Raw genomic sequence first — 19,279 nt, 5'->3', positions numbered from 1 at the left:
TCATATTTGATGACTTTGCTTGGAAGCCTGTTAATGAGGTAAGTGGTTGCAATGAAAGCCTCATCCCAGAACTTCGGAGGCATGGATGCTTGAGCTAGGAGGGAGAGCCCAACTTCGACAATGTGTGATATACCAATTCGAGTGAATAAGGAATTTAACTTGACATATTCTCCCCCCTAGTCAGTCTGAAGGGCAAGAATCTTGCGATCAAATTGTATCTCAACAAGATTTTGGAAGTCATGAAATTTTTGAAAAACTTCTGACTTGTGTTTGATTAGGTAGATCCATGTGAACTTACTGAAATCATCTATGAAGCTCACATGGTATTTTTTTTCTACCTACAGATTCAACAATAGGTCCTCATACATCAGAGAAAATAAGTTTCAAAGGAAACTTTGATTAACTTATTGACTTTGGATAAGGCAGCTGTGGCTTTTGCCTTTTTGACAAGAATCACAAATAAAATCGCTGTTGAACAGCTTGACACACGAGAGCTTATTCTGACTAATTATTTTGCTAACAATGGTAGACGAGGGATGTCCTAGACGCCGGTGCCACCTATCCGAGGAGGGTGTGACACTGAGCGCTTGCTTCTTGGCGCCTTGTCCCGTGTGTTTAACAGGGTATAGACCTCTTCTACCCCTGCCTTGGAGAAGGACCCTCGTTCCCCTATCCTTTACAAAAAAAGAATAGGGATGAATTTCAACAAAGGAATTGTTGTCAACAGCAAGACAATTGGCAGAGATTAGGCTTTTGTTTGCTTCGGGTACATGAAGTATATTATTTAGATGCAGATCACGATCTTGGGTATGAATGGCTGAATGACCAATGTGTTTAATAACCATACCTGATCCACTCGCAGTATGAATCTGCTGATTGCCAGTGTAGTGATCGTGCACGGTCAGCTTCTCCAGGTCTCCTGTGATGTGGATAGCTCCCGGTTGCGAGACATGCTCAGCAAGCATGGGAAGGTTGCCCGCGCAAGAGTCGTGTACGACAAGCGTGGGTGGTCATGAGGGTTCGGGTTTGTGACCATGGCGACATAGAAGGGATTGAACAACGCCATGGCCACTCGCAACGCGGTGGAGTAGCCACACCGCAACAACGTTATCAATCTTTTTTTTTTGCATTATTTCGTAGCTTCATCATTGGCTAATGCTACCAGCACTGGCCGAGCTAGCAAATAGCCAAAGCCTAGGCACGTCGGAAGCTAAAGCACTTTACTTTGGTCGATGACAAGTTGGGTGTTCATGCCGACAAAAAAGGCAGCCGATCGACTCGTGTTTATGTGGTCGAGTAAATTAATTAGAGAAGTCGTTGCTATTTGCTCTGTTTGTAGAGTAGAGCGAGCGTCTTTTGTTTGGAAATTGATGCTTACGTACATACGACCAGATTTGCATGAGAAGCTAGCACAATACGGTCACCACCGTATTTGGATGCTAGGTTGGATGTGTCTACCTATGGTGACCAAGGAAAGTGTAACCAATCACCTCCGACTCCGAGTGGACGGGACAGGACACGGCCGATGGAGCTGTGGCGTGTGATCGCAACGCTTTATCATCAAGCTCGGCACCTTCAGGACGTCATACATGTTGGCAATTTATATGGAAGTGCGAGGTACCTCCCACAGTTCGGAATTTTGGTGGCCCTTAGCTTCGGATTCCTTGTCGAAGTGGAAGAGCAAACACAAGATCAGTCTTGAACCAAAAAGCGTGTGCCCAGTATGTGGTGTGGAGGAGAATAACTATCATCCCTTTGTGCGCTGCCAGCTTGGTAGAGACCTGTACTTAGCTATGAGCAAGGTTTGGAAGGTGCCAAGAATTGAGTTGTTGGTTAATAATGGTAAAGAGTGGTTGCTGCACGCCTTGGATCCCTTGAGCGATTTGGAACGGAGCATGTTATGATTTTATGGAGGAGCTGGCACATTCGTAATGAAGTAATTCACCATACACCAGCCCCGCCCCAGGAGGTATCTGTCGATTTCTTCAAAACTATCTAGACAACTTGATCGGTATCAAGTTAAATAGTCATATTGATCCCCAGATTCAGTGCGCAGTGCTCACGGCTGCTCTCAAATGTACTGTATTGTTTACCAACCACTGATTTAGGGTCGTTCGATTCAAAGGTTTCTCAGAAAAGTACTTTGGAGAATACTCTAATTCTTAGGGTCATTCAAGATTCACTTGCACTAGATTTCACAGAAAGCTCATGATCGTCACGAAAATCGATCAATTTTTTAAAGAAAAGACAAAAAAAATCAAACCAAAGCATACCATATTTTCTCTGTAACACTAGCAACTGTCCACACTGTTTCATAGTATCAAAAACACTAATCATACGTTACGTCTATTCCTTTTAGCTGTAAATCCCGTGCATAAACAAAGTCACTACATCCATCTCATAGTCGACAAAAACATCGTCTCCCACTAAACGGATATCGCCTAAAAGTATGAAATAAGCCAGAACGAGCACCCGTGCCAAGTAGGAGTATATGACTCTCAGTTTGGGCTGAGAATTAAGATCTTGCGCATTTATAATAGCAAATTAAGTGTCACTCTATTGTATTGAACCATCACTCAATAGCATTTTCTCTCTCTTGTAAACAGATACTCTCTCCATCCAGAATTACTTGTCGCAAGAATGAATGTATCTAGATGTATTTTAGTTCTAGATATATTCATTTCTATCCATTTATGTGACAAGTAATTTGGGACGGAGGGAGCATATGCTATACTGAAATTCCCCCGCTATAAAATTGATAGGGAAAATTTCCATCCATGCAAAGGCTTTGAAAACCCCTTTTTGTATTTCTATGGTTACAGAGGCTCTTGTTCTCTCCGGTGTTCTCTATACTTGGCATGACTGAGTATAAATAGATCGAAAGTTTCTCTCACAAAAAGAATATAGAGGTACACAGAGGGGTGAAATAGAGTGGAAAGTTTCCTATTTGATAAAATGAGTTGGAACAGAAATATATTTTTTCCCAAAATATTTAGTAAAAAGAAGACTATCCAAAATAATAAAAATGGTTTTGTTCTCAATCGACAGTCAAGTATAAGTGATTTTACTAGGTGATTGGTGTAGATTTTTGCCTCTGGTTTTTTTATATACTTTTATTTTGTTTCTTGGTGTATGTGTTTTCTTTTTTGGTACGCGGAAACGACAATTGCATGCTCTTCATCCCCATGTGCAACATTTTGCTTGTTTTCTTGTTCTTTGGACACATTTTATGCTTTTTTAATCTGTTTTAATTTCCTTTCATTTCATTCTTTCCTTGCATAATTAGAGTGCATGCTGACTGTCCGCGTGCAACACGCGGGTCGCACATTGTGCTACTATAATTGCATGCTTGTTGTTTGCATGTAACATGCCGGTCGGCATTTGTGCAACTATAATTACATCCTCGCTCCTTCGTGTAAATTCCCACACGTAACTGCAGGTGAACCAACCCCCGCGCAACTTGGTTTTCTTACATTTTTTTTCTTTTTTTCTATTTTTCATCGTGAACACGACATCAACACACCCATGCAACCATTTATTTTCTAAAAGAAATTGTATCAGTTGCACATGGGCAAGGTGCACCCTGAGCAACTGTATATGGCGCACCCACACGCAAACTACACATGCCGCAACATGCATGCAACTAGAGGTTTTTTTTAATTATTAATAAATTGTCACCATGGGTTGCCGGTGTGCCTTTTATTTTTCTAAAAAAATCACTTGCAAATTAAAAAAGTAGAAAATAAATAAATAACATATAAAAAGACAGTCGTAGGATGAAGTGAGAGCACGGATGGGAGCATGGGGAGGGAGCAGGCAAGCCGGATCCAATCACACGGCACACCCAATAATAAAACATGCAGACCATAATTTTCTATTGTTTGTTAAACAAAATCACGCTTTCATGGGTTTCAAAAGGAAAATCAGACTTTCCTCGGAATGATGATTCTTTTTTTCGGAAAGCTCTCGATGTTGCGGGTGATATGTATCGGCCCTGCCATCACCGGCCGCTGCTTGCAAGATCCAACGGCCGTCGACGATGCGGTGACATGTCCCGTGCCACACCACACCCCTGGCGAACAGCCAAACAGAGGAAGAGAGGTAGGCTGTAGCTGTACGTACTCATCTCTCTGGGCGAGTTCTTTCCTTTCTTTGGACTGGAGTAAAAGCTTCTAATCAATCCATGGCGAGTTGTCTCCTCCCTCTGGGCGTTCTACTGCTCATCGGTGGATCTCTTGTCCTTATACAAGTCAAATTGTACTATTAGTGTTCGGCAGGCTGCTTAATATGGTATCTTCTTGCAGCGGCGGCATCGGGCGCGGCGGCGTTCCGGACGGGCAACACAACGGCCATCCACATCGGCAACACCAAGGCCTGCATCGCCGGCTACGGGGGGCTCCAGGACCCGGGCCTCTCGTACAAGCTCTGCATCCCCTCCTGGATCGCCTTCATCCCCAACGGCACCCTCTTCGGCGAGGCCGCCTTGAACCACGCCGCCGTCAGCCCCGTAACGGCTGTCTCCAGCTTCAAACGCGTCCTCGGCTCCAAGTACCAACATTCTCTCTTGTTTTCTCCCCTCACCTCCTCTCCTCTCCAACGTCGACGTGTTATCTGTCTGGTTTGCAGGATTTTTTAGAAGAAAGAAGTCCACTTAACCCTCTAGGATTTCACAAATCGGCCAGTTTACCCCCTCAGGTCTAAAACCGGGTATTTAACCCCCTGTTCTTTCCTATACCAGGTGAATCACCCCCTAGCATCGATCAGAGTGGTTTTCCAGGCGGTTTTGAAGGTTGCGAGTGCCAGGTCGACATAGTTCCTCCGCCCACCTTGCCATCGCATGTTGCTCAGGTCATCCCACCCAAACCACATACGTCCACACAAGAACTGGCAGCTCCTACACAGCCACACAAGAACTGGCAGCCCTTGCTGAAATCTTGAGCTATGTGCAGCCCCAGGATAATACAGTTGACACCAGAATGCCGCAGCTTGCTGACAAGAGCTTGAGCACTGCTTATTTCTACAAGCTTTTCACTTTTCGAGGCAAACTCTATACGCCAGCCAAGCTCATCTGGGATAGAATCATACCACACAAATATCGCATCTTTCTATGGATTGCACTCCGGGACAGACACAACACCAGAGATAATATGATGAGGAAGCATTGGGATAAAATTGCTTCGCACAATGGGTGTGATCTTTGCCCAGCGGCGGAGACAATGAACCATATTTTGCTGAGATGCAAACTTGCACAAGCGTTATGGTCCAATTTAGGCTTGCAGGAGTTGGCCACATCTTCGACAGAACCTGAACTTTTTTTATGTTCAGATCAGCCGAAGGTGCTGCATGGCAAAATGTGGCATATTCTTTTCGCGGCGTGTGCGGTCACCCTTTGGAACGCCAGGAACGCTAGAGTCTTCGAAGGATCCTTTTGGCAGGAGCACCAAGTATACACTGGAGTCACTGAGCTAGCTGTTCAAGTTATGGAGCATGCGTGCCCCGCAGCATATTAGGCAGTGCATGTTGGATTGGGCAGCCGCTTTCACTCCATCCTAATTTGCATGATCTCTTGCTTTTGTCTATCTCCAAATCTGTATCACACTAGGTCTGGTGATGGCCTGTTGTACTCCTTTGTGCGGCGTTAACATCATCTTCATGTAAATGACTTTGTTCATCCGGGTTTTTCGCCCGTTTTGAATGCATAAGGTAGAAAATGCTCTACCTTTTTATTCAAAAAAAAAAACCACATGCGTCGTTGAGGTACTGTTCGGCAGCAGCACCAGCCAGCAGCCAGCCACAAGAAAGTTCAGCCCGGCGTGGTTCACGAAGCACCTTTCGTAGAGCTCTGCCCGCCTCTGCCTCTGGTAAGGAAAATGGTGTTTCAATGTGATGGCAAATTGGCAAGGCTCCCGGTTCCTTGGAAGCGCCAGCTCCTCGTTCGGCATCGGGCTCTAGAAAGCATGCTCATTCGACTATGGTTTGGCTCGCATGCAATCTCGACTTGCCACCGAACCTCCCGTGCATGGTCGTCGCCATAGTCGCCTCGGCAGCGCTCTTGCCGGCCACGTCCGCTTCATCCTCCGTGGACAACATATGTGCCCGTGCCGCCTGCGGTTGCCACCGGCAGCTGTCGAGATCCACTGTTAGTTACTAAATACGGTTAGTCATGTCCATCTCAGAATGGTGGCACGTACTTCTTGTGTCTATTTGCGTGCTTGTCCAGGTCTCCAGGAGGGAAGCAGGTCTATAGTTGTGTATTATCTTCCGTTGGAGCTTGCGTTCACGCGTGATCTGGACCTTGTATCAACATCAAGAAGTTTGTTCGCCTCGCCGGCGACTCGCTCCAGTTCCTTGCTGCTTCCCGCGTGCATGTCCTGCTTGTCACCGTCGTCAGGCCAACTCCACCGCGCGATCTCAAACGGACGTCCGTTTTGTCCGGTTTTTGTCCCTTTGGGTAGGGACTTGGAGTCGTGTCCGGGCCTATCCTGGGATGCGGTGGCCGTGCGCCCAGCGCGCGGACGCATCCCGGCCGCATCCTGTCCGCGTATTATTTCTTTGCAAGTCCTTAACTTTATTTCATCATTCATTTTTGGTACATGAAGAATACATCATCACATTTTGACTAGTAAAACAAGACCAAAGAAAACAAGAACCACAAGAATACATTTTAGAAGATACCCAACTTCCATAACTGCTCCCTTGAGTTGGGTTAGGGCCTTCTCGATGCACTCGTTGTTGATCTGTGGAGGAGGAGGCTCGTTCTGGCATCCTCCTTTCTTCTTCAAGCCAGAAGCCGATGTTGCTTCCTCCTCACACCTAGTCTCGTGTCTAGCCTCTAATCTAGCAACAAGTGCACTTGTCTCATTTACAGCCTCTATGCTAGCTAAAAGTGCACGAACATGTACTAAATTTCGCTCTATCAATATATCGATGTACTCTTCTTCCCAATACCAAAACTTGCATCCATTCTACACAACAAAATTTGAAGTTAGCACAACTACTTAAATCTAGAGCACAAACCGAAGCTAAAGAAAGCGCATACCCCATCGTTTAAGCACTTGATGAACACCCATCCGGAATGTTTCGGCGTTGTAGACACGCGGCGCACGACCATCCTTGGGCAGTGGTCGCACTTAATGAGTGGCAACGGTGCGCCGGCGAGCTTTTGGGCAAGCACCGAGCCTGGCCGACCGCCATTCGTGTATCTGCCGGCGGACCACCGACGGTGCAGATCCGAGCGGCTAGAGGAGGAGCCACTGCCTGCATGTGGCCTTGCGGCCCTGCCAGGACCTTCCGGCGAGGTGCCCGGCCAGTCCATGGCACGGCCCGGCCTCCCACAGCCGGCCGAGCTCAAGACCGACCGGATCCGCCCCAAAACCGGCCGGCGGGTGCGCAAACCAGGTGGCCGTGGTTGGGTAGCTCGGCGGCGCCGAGGGGAAGGGGTTGGGCGAGCTCGCGTCCGAACTGCACGGCTGCAATGGCAGCGGCGGCGGCGGCGACGACGGGAAGAGTGGGGAAGAGTGGAGGGGGTGCGGCCGGAGGGAGGGAGGGGGCGGATAGAAAAAGGCCCGTCTTGTGCCACCGACGGGCGGGCCAGGGGAGGACACGCGCAGACGACCCGCGTGTCTGCGTGGTGTCCGTTTCACCCCAAAAGCGGCACAAGTTTGGGCCAGGAATGGGTCGAAAGCGGACACAAAGCAGACAAAAGTCCATTTGCTCCCGCGCGCTGGGCTGCCTTTTTGTCCCTTTTACCCCAAATGGACGGGGCCGGACAGGATAGGGTCGCGCGGTGGAGTTGGCCTCAACGACCTTGACCGCCCCACCATCATTCACCACAGAGAGCTTCAGTATGACAGCCGGTAGTGCGCGACGATCCCTTGCAAGAACTTGCTCAGTTGGCGGGTTGTGCCGGTGGGTGCACCCCAGCACCGCAGCCGCGGTTGCACAGCACGAACGCGACGGCGTTGACGTCTGGAAGAATCCCTCGAACCGCGGCGGCATACGCTGGGAAACCTGAAGATCAGAAACCTGGAGATGTGGAGGGTGACATCGAGATGCACACAAATAGAATAGTGGGACTAGGCGAGCGCCCGTGAGTGGAATGGCGCCGCTCGTTCTCGGAGGAGGATGGACGAGGCTTGGTGCAGAACTGCAGATCAGAAACGAGCTGCATCTCGCTATGTCCAACAAAACCGCCTGAAAAGCTACTCTAATCAGTGTTAGGGTGTGATTCACCTGGTTTACGAAAGATCAGGGGGTTAAATAGCTGGTTTTGGACCTTAGGGGGTAAACTGGCCAGTCTGTGAAATACCAGGGGGTTATGTGGACTTCTTTCTTTTTGAGGATGTGGTGAAGAGAGAGACGGAGCTAGCGCCGTACAAGCTCGTCGAGACCCCGGATGGAAGATGCGCTATCTAGATCGAGACCAGGGAAGGCGGCGCCAAGGTTTTCCCCGCCGACGAAGTCGCCGGAATTCTCATATATATCCAAGCTGAAGCGGATGGCCGAGGCGCAACAGGGCCGCAAGATCAGGAACGTCCTACTGACCGTCCCCTGGCACTCGGGGGACTACCAAAGGCATCTTCTCGCAACGGCCGCCCGGCTCGAGGGCGGCTTCTCCACCGCGAGGTACGTCGACGAGCATGTCGCGGTGGCCGCGGCGCACGGCCATCACGAGAAGATGCGCCAAGGCAAGGTCATCCTCGTCTTCCACATGGGCGACCGCATGACCCACGCCACCATGTTCAAGTTTCGAGACGACATGGCTCATCTCATTGAAGGGCGCCACGACGTTCACCTGGGCGGCGACGACTTCACCGGCCGCCTCGTGGACCACTTCGTCCAGCTTATCGGGGAGAAGCACCACCGGGACCTCTGCCGAGACGACGGCGCGCTCCGCGAGCTAAGGGCGACGTGCGAGAGGGCCAAGAAGACACTGACCTACTAGGATACCATGCTTGTGAAGGTGGAGTCGGTCTTGGACGGCGCGGATTTCTTCCAGCCGCTCACGAGAGCCGAGTTCAAGGAGCTCAACCATGATCTGCTGGCGAGAGCCATGAGCATGGTGGACCTGCTGGTGACGTGGCGGTGGTGGCACCCTCCAAGACGGTGGGACAGCATCGACGAGATCATCCTCGTCGGCGGCAACGTGAGGATCCCCAAGATTCTTGCGTTTTTCAGGGACTATTTCCATGGCCTGGAGCCAATTGTGGAGAAGGAAGCGTCGAGTCTGCAATGTTCACATACGACAACTGCGATAGTCACATACGAATCAAGGAAAATCTACAAGGTCTTATATTAGAAAATGGAGGGAGTACGTGCTACTTTGTATTCGACACGTTTTATTTCCATATAATGCTATCTAGCGAACATTCGCCTGGAGTGCAACTGGGGCGAACGCTTTCTCAACTATCGCGTGGATCTTGCCGTCTCCTACACAAATTTGCGCCCCTTCGCCACTTGGACTGAAGCAGCGTGTGTGCATACTTGCACTTAAACGCGTTTATGTATCTTTTGAAGCCGAATCCTTTTTTTTTTTGCAATTGAAAAAAATCCAGAATTATTTCCATTGTTAGAACAAAAAAATAGAGTAGGAATTTTTCCCAAACTTGCCATGTTTGTTTATTATTATTATGTAGCATGGCAGTTTTCCAGGTCATTTTTGTAATGCCTACATGACAATTTTTATTAAGAGCATGGCATTATAATAATTAGTAACATATCATTTTCATTATAAAGAGGATGACACTTTTATTATTAAGAGCATGTCATTTTTAGTTTTAGTAACATGGCATTAAGAGGACGACATTTTTTATGATTAAGAGTACAATTTTTATTATTATTAGGAGGATGGCAGTTTTATTTCATACTCCCTCCGTTTCTAAATATAAGTCTTTTTAGAAATTTCAGTAAGGACTACATACGGATGTATGTAGACGTATTTTAGATTATAAATTCAGTAATTTTGTTCCGAATGTAATCCATGTTAGAATATCTAAAAAGGCTTATATTTAGTAACAGAGGGAATAGTAAAATTTTAAATTAGAGAAATGACAGTTTTATGAGGTAGCATGGCAATTTTCGTATTTTTCAGAGAATGGCATTTATAAATTTGTGTTTTCTCCTTTTCTTATAAGAAAATGTGTATTTTTTGTTCATGCCGATTTTTATCTAGAGGATGGCATTTTTGGTCTAGATCACATGACCTTCTATTTTTTTATAATACTCATTGTAAATTTATAAATTAAAGAAATGGTAGTTTTATAAAGTAGCATGACATTTTTCGTAATTCAGAGCATGGCATTTCAAATTCTAGGTTTTCTCTGTTTTCTATAAGATTTTTTTTCTTCATGGGATTTTTAAATATACAAATACAGTTTACTCGGCCTTTGGGGTCAACTGGGGTCTCCCTGGCCTGCCACTCTAGCGAGCGATCATTGGAAGCTGCTACCCCTGATGAACGAATCATTTCATGGGAGCAGCTCCGAGGCACACTAGTAGAAAACAGGGCTTTCGTTCGGACCAGCTAAGCCCATTAGTCCCGGTTCATTCACGAACCGGGACTAATGTGAGCATTGGTCCCAGTTCGTGCGCTAAAGACATTAGTTCCGGTTCAAATGAGCCCTTTAGTGCCGGTTTGAGACACGAACCGGGACTAAAGGGTGCGATGCCCTTTAGTCCCGGTTCGTATCTCAACTGGGACTAAAGATTAGACCTTTAGTCCCGGTTTGAGACACGAACTGGGACTAAAGGGTGCAATGCCCTTTAGTCCCGATTCGTGTCTCAAACCGATACAAAAGTCCCATTTTCAAACTCTACCCCCCCCCTCCCAGTGGATCGCCTTTTCAGTTTTGTAAAAAGCAAAAGAAAATGATAAAAACTTCAAAAATTAAAATCCTTTGAGATGTAGTTATGTTACTACATCTACTAGTTAGGAAAATTTAAAAACTTAAATTTGGACATGTTTTGCAAAAAGTGTAGGGAAAATGTAAAACCGTTGTAACTTTTGCATAAGATGTCGGAAAAAAACGTATAATATACCAAAATGTTAAGAACGAAAATCCGCATCCGATTTTGACTGCCTACGGCTTGTTTGCAAATTTTTAGAATCCTCAAATTCCAAAAGGAAAAAAAGATATGCTCAAATTTCAGTTTTTTAAAATTTTAGTTAAATCTGGTCAAACTATGGTTAAACTACTTATTCAAAATTTATTAGTGTTACTAAATAATTATTCAAGAATATTAGTGTTACTAAATAATTATTTCAATTTTTTTGAATTTTGGTCAAATCTGATCAAACTGGGGTCAAACTATGGTCAAACTACTTATTCAAGAAGTATTAGTGTTACTAAACAATTATTCAATAATACTAGTGTTACTAAATAATTATTTCAATTTTTTTGAATATTGGTCAAATCTGGTCAAACTGTGGTCAAATTGGGGTCAAACTATGGTCAAACTACTTATTCAAGAAATATTAGTGTTACTAAATAATTATTCAAGAATATTAGTGTTACTAAATAATTATTCAAGAATATTAGTGTTACTAAATAATTATTTTAATTTTTTTGAATTTTGGTCAAATCTGGTCAAACTGTGGTCAAACTATTTACTCAAGAAATATTAGTGTTACTAAATAATTATTGTTTTTAGAATAATAGTTTCAAACTCAAATAGTGAAACGTGTGACTTCATGCTCAAGCTAAACTCCTGAGGGTTAATACGATTGACATCTTACTATTGTCAGGAAAACAACAAGTGCAGACTTGGAAACAAGGGGGAATAGAACCCGGAAGATAAGCGTGCTCAGGCTGCAGTAGTGAGAGGATGTGTGACCGTCCGGGAAGTTAGATGATTTGGAATGATGAGGGGTGATTAGAGATTAGAGGTTAAAATAATTCAAAAATTTGAAAATCAGGAAAAAAAATTCAAAAAAAATTTAAAAAAAATATTCATAAAATTTCCTTCAGTCCCGGTTGGTAGGTGGACCTCCAGGCAGCGGCCACGTGGAGGGCCTTTAGTCCCGGTTGGTGCAAGAACCGGGACTAAAGGGGGGAAGCTTTAGTAACGACCCTTTAGTCCCGGTTCAGGAACCGGAACTAAAGGCCCTTATGAACCGGGACAAATGGCCTTTTTTCTACTAGTGGCAATCAGTCGCTAGACGATGTTCGGGTCCTTTTGCTTTGGATGAGACGATTTGGGGCATGGAGTTTCTAGACTCGGGTGCATATGTAAAATAAAAATAGGAAAAACTTCTAAATGCTTTAGACTTTTTCGGTACAAACATTGTTGAATATCATCATGCAAATTTCGTAGTGAAAGAACATTTGTCCATGTCTGGTAAAAAAAGCGTTGTTCTGAAAAGAGGAATTCTTCAAAGTATTTTGGAACAATGATTTTATATTTTCGCCCAGATCTGCATGATTTTTTTTCATCACGAAACTTTGCACGTTGGTAAAACATTGGGCAGTTTTCTGTTCATCCCAGGTTCACATGCACCCGGGAGCAGAACAACATGTGTCTTCTTTTGCTTTTCATTCTGTATAAGCACCGGAATTGAATTATATATTTTAATTTCAAGTTATCTAACTTATCCACCTTGGATACGGAAGCATGACTGAATCTAAAGCAAAACAGGCATAGAGACGTTAAGACTATTCCGCATTCCGGGCCATATATGCAAATAAGTTTTTCGAGTAATCAGTGAAGTATTAAGTTCTAGGAAAGGTAATTTAGTACAAGTAATATGTACGTATTTGGCAGGAGTCGTCTATGTCAAGTTGTCAACTGAAGAAGGAAAAAAAAAGGAAGTGTACGACACGGCTTGTTGCTGCGGTAGGTACGCGTACTGCAGCGATCCATCCAACAACAACAAGGTGGGCGAGCTGCTGTGCTGAGTGCAGTACGCATATATCTTGGCTTATTGTACTACTACTCCTATTGGTAACGGAACAGGCGAGCGTTTGTGTACTCCAGTTGCACTGCGGCAGCTTCTTGTTAGTACTACTCCTGTACTAGCTACTTGTGTACTGCCACTTCAGTGAAGAGGAGCAACTCACCTTTCTTTGCATATATATAGATCTTCCTTGTGATGATGGTGGCATGGCATTGGGCGTCGGCAGCAATCAGCACCAGGTGAGGTGGTGAACCAGCAAGTGTTAGGAATTTGTGATTGGAGAGGGGAGAGGAGACAGGGATGGAGCAGAGCAAGGGATGGGGCAAGCAACAAACTTCACTTCCTTCCACTGATCACCACCTGATTATGACAAGAGCGAGAGAGTTGTGAGAGATGAGAGGTTCCGACTGTTGTTGTTGCTCCCTCCCTGCACTGCCTCTTCCCTGGCTCCCCTCCCCTCCCATCTATCTCCCTCTTCCTCTCTTGCAGTCTTGCTATTTTCTGTCCCTGTTATCGGCAGCTCCCATTATTCTATTTATTCTTCAGTTTTGCAGGCTCCTTTGTTTGTTCCTGCTCAACTTCTCTTTTACCCACTGTTAAGGAAATCGTTAACTGGTAGCTGCTCGGTTGGCTGGCGAGTAGGGGATTAATAGGCGAATCGGCAAGTTAATCGGCCATTTAATCAATTAATTGAACGATTTATCAGTTTATCAGCTACTCAGTGACCCTACGAGTAGGAATTAATCGGCAAGATAACTGGTTAACGGACGAATTCTTGAACAGGGCTTTTACCTGCTCTGACGCCACTGCACTTGCATTGCTTCTGCAAGTCGTCAAAAGTCGGTAACTACCTTTACCTATTTTCTTCCGTGTTTTCTTGTTTCTCATCCATCATTGTTCATAATCTTACACGCTTATTACTCCAATTTCGTTCACATAAATACTTCAAACATGTTCATTGCTCAGACACAGGGAGGAGGCCGGCAAGCTAAGGGGAGTACTATCTTTCTCGTTGCGCTTCCACTCCAGCGCCCTCTTCCTCCAACAAGCTCGTTGACACATGCCTCTTTGGAGGAGTCCCCATGGCGACATCTTTGGAGGAGCCCCCATGTGTATGGCTGTATGCTATATGAAATATTTGGAAGGAGCGCAATTGTCAGAGTTTTCCGACGGGCCTCCTTCGACACTTGAAGATGTAACTTTGAAGAATGCATAAGTCGGTGACTGCTAGCAGAACACTCATCAATACAGAGATTTTTCGTTCGGTTTTTCTGGTACATAAACTCTGTTCTTTATCTGCTGTTCAAAAAGCGAAAAAGAAAGTTGGGGAACCGTTCACCAGAAAGAAACAATGAACTTGCATTCAACTAAGGCCCCGTTTGGATCAACGTTTAGCTTGTAGATACCCCTGTAAAACGATACACACCTCCAGCCGTCGTTTTCATTCCAGGCAAAATTATACTACGGCCGGTAATATACACCTGTAAATTGAATCCGAACGTATCAACTTACAACGATTCCAAGCAGGGTTTAATTTAATTCAGCAGTGCGATCGAAATGAACAGATGAATGAGGAAAGGTAAACAAAAACCTATAAACATAAGAGCACACGACCGCTGCCCTGGAACTGGCAATGGCTTCATATGCCATGTATAGGCCCAATGGTGTTTCGTGTTTCAGTATTGTTAGTCGAACGTTCATCAGTATTCACGGGATAATAACTATAGCTGAGCAAAGGAATACACACCTGACTGTCCCGAGATTTCCAAGTGCCAGTATTTAGAAGCCTGCCTAGTAGCATACTCAGTGCAGAGATAATAATCTATTGCACAGGTCTGTACAGATGCTATATTAGGATTTAGGAGAATTTATCCCAGAGCACATGGCAACAAGAACACAGCCAATGCCAATGTGTGGTGTCGTCTATTTTGGTGAGAAGAAACACGCAATCAATGTCAGTGTGCAAGGCAAAATTCAGACTTCCATTCTAGTACCTAACATTCATAACTCATATGTAGCGTGTTTTATATCATTTCAGGAATACCAAAAATAATAATAATAATATTCATACCCACATCTGACATTAGATGATGAATCACTGAGACGAAGAGAAAACCCATGACACCGGCTCTGCTACCTTCATCAATCATGACATTAAAACAAGAAATTCCTTAACACTATATAAAATATCAGGGAATTCTTTTATCCCAGCGCAGGTGATGAGTGGTAGAAACAAGACAGGCAAACAGACAGAAAGTGGAAGTTCGATTCCTTCCTTTGCCATGAATGCAGGTGGTATAATTCTGAAGATTGTACTAAGTGTAACCACTATTTCGTTCTTACTCAGAAGTGTGGAAAATATGAGATGACTAAATATTATGTCGTATTGATCTGACCCGTGTATGGAGTATATACAGAGGTACAATGGAGGGAGAGAGACTTGGAGTAGAGGACAAGTTAAACCTATCCTACCTCTATCTCTTATCTCTATATTAAACGTAAATATACTTCTAACACTCCCCCTCAGTCGTAGCAGGAGTGAAGCGGACGATTACGACTGGATTTGAAGTCTTGCTCTTTTGTCGTCTTCTCCGCTACGCCATCATCAGCTGCGTCTCTGATGGGTCGGCACCTAGGGCGGTGACTGCGTCCCCTTCCGGTGTCTCCCTTGACTCTCCTCTATTCCCTCCCGCAGTCACAGCGGGAGTGGCGTAGACGCTGGTGACGACGTGGACACTGTTGACTGGAGTTGTTGCCGATGTTGTTGCTGTAGGCCAAACCATCAATGTCGATGTCGAGGTAGTAGATCATGGTGATGTAGCCGTAGTCGATGTAGTCGTGGTCGATGGTGTAGTCGTCGTGGATGATGAAGCCGCACAAAGCCGGAGGCGCAAAAAAATGCGCTATGACGGAGCTGCAGACATGGACGATGCACCTTGCGGATGTCAGAGGGTGTCGTCGGCGATGAGTCCGCCGATTTTGCCAAGACCGAAGGAACCCATCAAGCACACATCGATTTTGCCAGAACTGTGTGGTTGCGTAGGGTCGTCACTGAGTGACGCCGTGTCGATGCAGTCGTGCCGTCATGGATGACGCGGTCGATGCCGTTGTCGTGACGCGGTTAATGTTGTCGTCAAGGTTGCGTCTTGCAGAAAAGTCTGTCAGAGGACGCTAGGTGTCCATCTTGTGGACAAGGCAGCGACAATGTGTTAACGAAGATGTTAGTGAGGACCACGTTGATGAAGACCTTGGCGATGAAGTGTCGGCGATGGTATTGCAGTGGCGTGTCGACGATGATGTCGCTTGAAGGCGTCCCTCGCGGCGACGATATGTCGATGCCGTGTCGCGCAGAGAAGTCAATGAAGAATTTGGATCTTTTTCCACATAGGCCTGGCGTGTGGTTGGTACTGATGTCGCTTCTCGTGTATTTGCTTGAGGATAATCTTGAGTCGTAATCTGTTGTGGTCGTACAGCTTGATGTCGTGGTTCGGGTGGGTACAGATCGCTCGGTGTAGGTCGCTCGGTGCGGTGCAGATCGCTCAGCGGCTCGTGGACGTGGTTGTGGTGTCGCGCTGGTTCGTGACGAGGTTGTCAATGCAGATCGATGTCGCGTAGGTCGCCGTAGACTCGTAGTCAATGCTGGCGCTGCCGATCCTCCGTGGAGTCTGTGCATGTTGATAGACATTACCTCTTGGACGTAACCTTCCAATGGAGAACAAGTTGGCATCCATGGAGATGATCAGATCAACGGGCGTGGAGAAGTCGGCCTCCATCATAGACAGCCTGGATGTGGCAGGAGAAGTCCTGCGTTTCACCGTGCTGTGTGTGTGGACGGTCGTCATGTAGATCCGATCTTGTTCTGCTCGTAGCAGGGCGTCTGGTTCTGGTGGCCTTTCATCGTGCTGTGTGTGTGGACGGCCGTCATGTAGATCCGATCTTGTCCTGCTCGTAGCAGGGCGCCTGGTTCTGGTGGCCTTTTACCGTGCTGTGTGTGTGGACGGCCGTCATGTAGATCCGATCTTGTCCTGCTCGTAGCAGGGCGCCTGGTTCTGATGGCCTTTCACCATGCTGTATGTGTGGACGGCTGTCATGTAGATCCGATCTTGTCCTGCTCGTAGCAGGGCGCCTGGTTCTGGTGGCCTTCCGAGATCGGATTGCATGGGATCTGCTCCTACCGAGAGATTGCGTGCGCAGAAGTATCACCCTCCCGTGAGCAGTACGCGCGCGTCGCTGTTGAAGAAGCTGGCTATAGCTGATCGGAGCGGCGCCGGCCGTGTGTCGATGTAGATCGGCTGGAGGCGCTCGTACATGCCGATGTCCTCCGTCTGGAGTTGGACGTTTGTGGAAAATAGTTGGATGGATCTCGCATTGATTGTCACTGGATTTGAAGATCGTTGGGTTTATTTCGTGGTTAAGAAAAATCAATCTACTAAGAAATTTGAAAACAAATAAATTTCTAATCTATGGAACTGATTCAACCATTGATTGATCGGGTGCCGCGCCTCCGAGGAGAGGGGATTAATCTCCCCGGAGGCGGCGCGTTGCGAAAGTGGTGGAGAAACCTAGGATCGGCGTCGTGAGACTAACCGCTCTAATATCATGTGAAAAATATGAAATAACAGAATATTACTCAGTGGATGCCAACTTGTTCTTCTTGGACGTGACCTTCCAATGGAGAACAAGTTGGCATCCATTTGGCCGTCGTCGTGTGCTGCCCCTGCCATCTCCTCTGCATTCACATCTGGGTATAATATCAGCTCATCATGCGCTGCAGCCACAGATGCAGTCACTTAGGCACGACCGGCTACATACATACTAGCACAGCACGTGGTAAAATCTAAAAAACCCTCACAAAGGAAAGTGCAGAGTAACAGAAGGTTGTGTCTGGAACAAGTTCCATTGCATATAACTAGTTTCAGGAGCTGCCGCATGATGCGGCGCAGTGAACGGCTCGCGGCGACCACGCAGAACGTGGCGGAGGCTCGGGCCGACGTGCTCCAGCTCCAGGACAAGCCCGGTGCAGGGGTCCCTCGCGATGCCGTGCCCGTGCAAGCTGACGATGGAGGGGTGGCCACGGCACGCCTCGCCTCACGCAGCAGGTCACGGTGGAGCCTCCTCTTGCTTGCTGCTGCCGTCGTCGGATTCCGGCCGACTCGACTGGAGCAAAACGCGCTTCCGAATTCGATCGAGAGCGGCGCTCTGCTCGCGCTCGCCGGGAGATATAAGCTCCATGGGGGGCGCTCGTGGTAGGCGATCGCCTTCTTCCTTGCCCCCCAATTTCTCCATCCAATCCTTCCTCCCCACTTCTCCATCCACTCCAAAACCGATCACAGGAGCTCGCGCCGCCACCCATGGCCGCGCAGATGCTCCGTCGGTGGAAGAGCTTCTACGGCGCCTTCGACCTCGTGGACGCCGCCATCGAGGCCGCCGATCCAGACCAATTCTCACGCCACGTGTTCCGGCGCGCGAGGGGAGACCTGGTGGGACGGCTCTGCAGCGCCGCCGACGACGACCAGGCGGAGCGTATCTGCGGGATTCTCGACGACTTCATGGGGGAGTCTCTCGAGACGCTGAGGCTGGTTCCATCAACGCCAGGGGTGCCCATCTCCACGGAACTCGCCGACTCTGTGTGCGCGCTGCGGGAGCACGACTGATCGGAGCGCGTCCGCCTCCTCGCGCGCGGCATCGTGAGCGGGTGGGAGGCCTCCGTCCAGGTCACAGCAGCCATGCCGATGAAGAAGCTGCTGCAGCCCAAGGCGACCGTCGGCCAGCAGCAGCAGCAGCGTGTCTCCGCCGACCCTGACACGAAGACGAAGCGGCCTCCCAAGATCGTCGGCGAGCCGTTGTCCAAGAAGTCGGCTGAAATCATACGGTGACCGTGCCGGACTCTAATCGGAGGAGAAGATGGAAGCCGCGAAGCGCAAGCTCCGCCAAGGTTACCAGGAAGCAGAGGAAGCCAAACGGCGGCGCAGGACGCAGTTGGTGCAGGCGACGCCCAAGACGATGCAGCCAATCAGGAGGTGTGGCAGCTCCATGGTGAAGAAAACCTTGTCGATCAGGACGCAGCTTCACATGGCTTAATTAGGTCTCTAGTCAAGAAAATCCATAGCTAGTGTCCTGGTCACATACAGCATTATATGTAATCCTTCTTCTCGAATCTCGAACATGCCATACTACAGTTGTAACAGCTAACTAGAACTATTGCAATGAATTGCTTGTACTAGCTCGTATGCATGTTATGTATGTGATTGACAGAAGTTGATGAAATTAAAGCGAGATTTACTGTTAGAAATCTGCAAAGGATTTGGAGAGAAATTGCTCGTCATGTTGGGGAAGATTGCATAGAAAGCAGCAGCAACTAGAATCTGAACTAATGTATTCCTAGTT

At 47.1% G+C, this 19,279-nt stretch overlaps 2 pseudogenes; both read left to right on the top strand.

The window, feature by feature from the left end:
* The first annotated feature begins 3,969 nt into the window (after positions 1–3,969).
* Positions 3,970–9,298, top strand: LOC147961214 (luminal-binding protein-like; annotated as a pseudogene).
* An 8,431-nt stretch (positions 9,299–17,729) lies between these two features.
* Positions 17,730–19,079, top strand: LOC147961213 (uncharacterized; annotated as a pseudogene).
* The last annotated feature ends 200 nt before the right edge of the window (positions 19,080–19,279 follow it).

Source organism: Triticum urartu, chromosome 7A (genome assembly GCF_056163025.1).
Source record: "Triticum urartu cultivar PI428250 chromosome 7A, HENAU_Tu73, whole genome shotgun sequence".
Classification (NCBI taxonomy): domain Eukaryota; kingdom Viridiplantae; phylum Streptophyta; class Magnoliopsida; order Poales; family Poaceae; genus Triticum; species Triticum urartu.
This window is presented reverse-complemented; position numbering and strand designations above follow the sequence as displayed.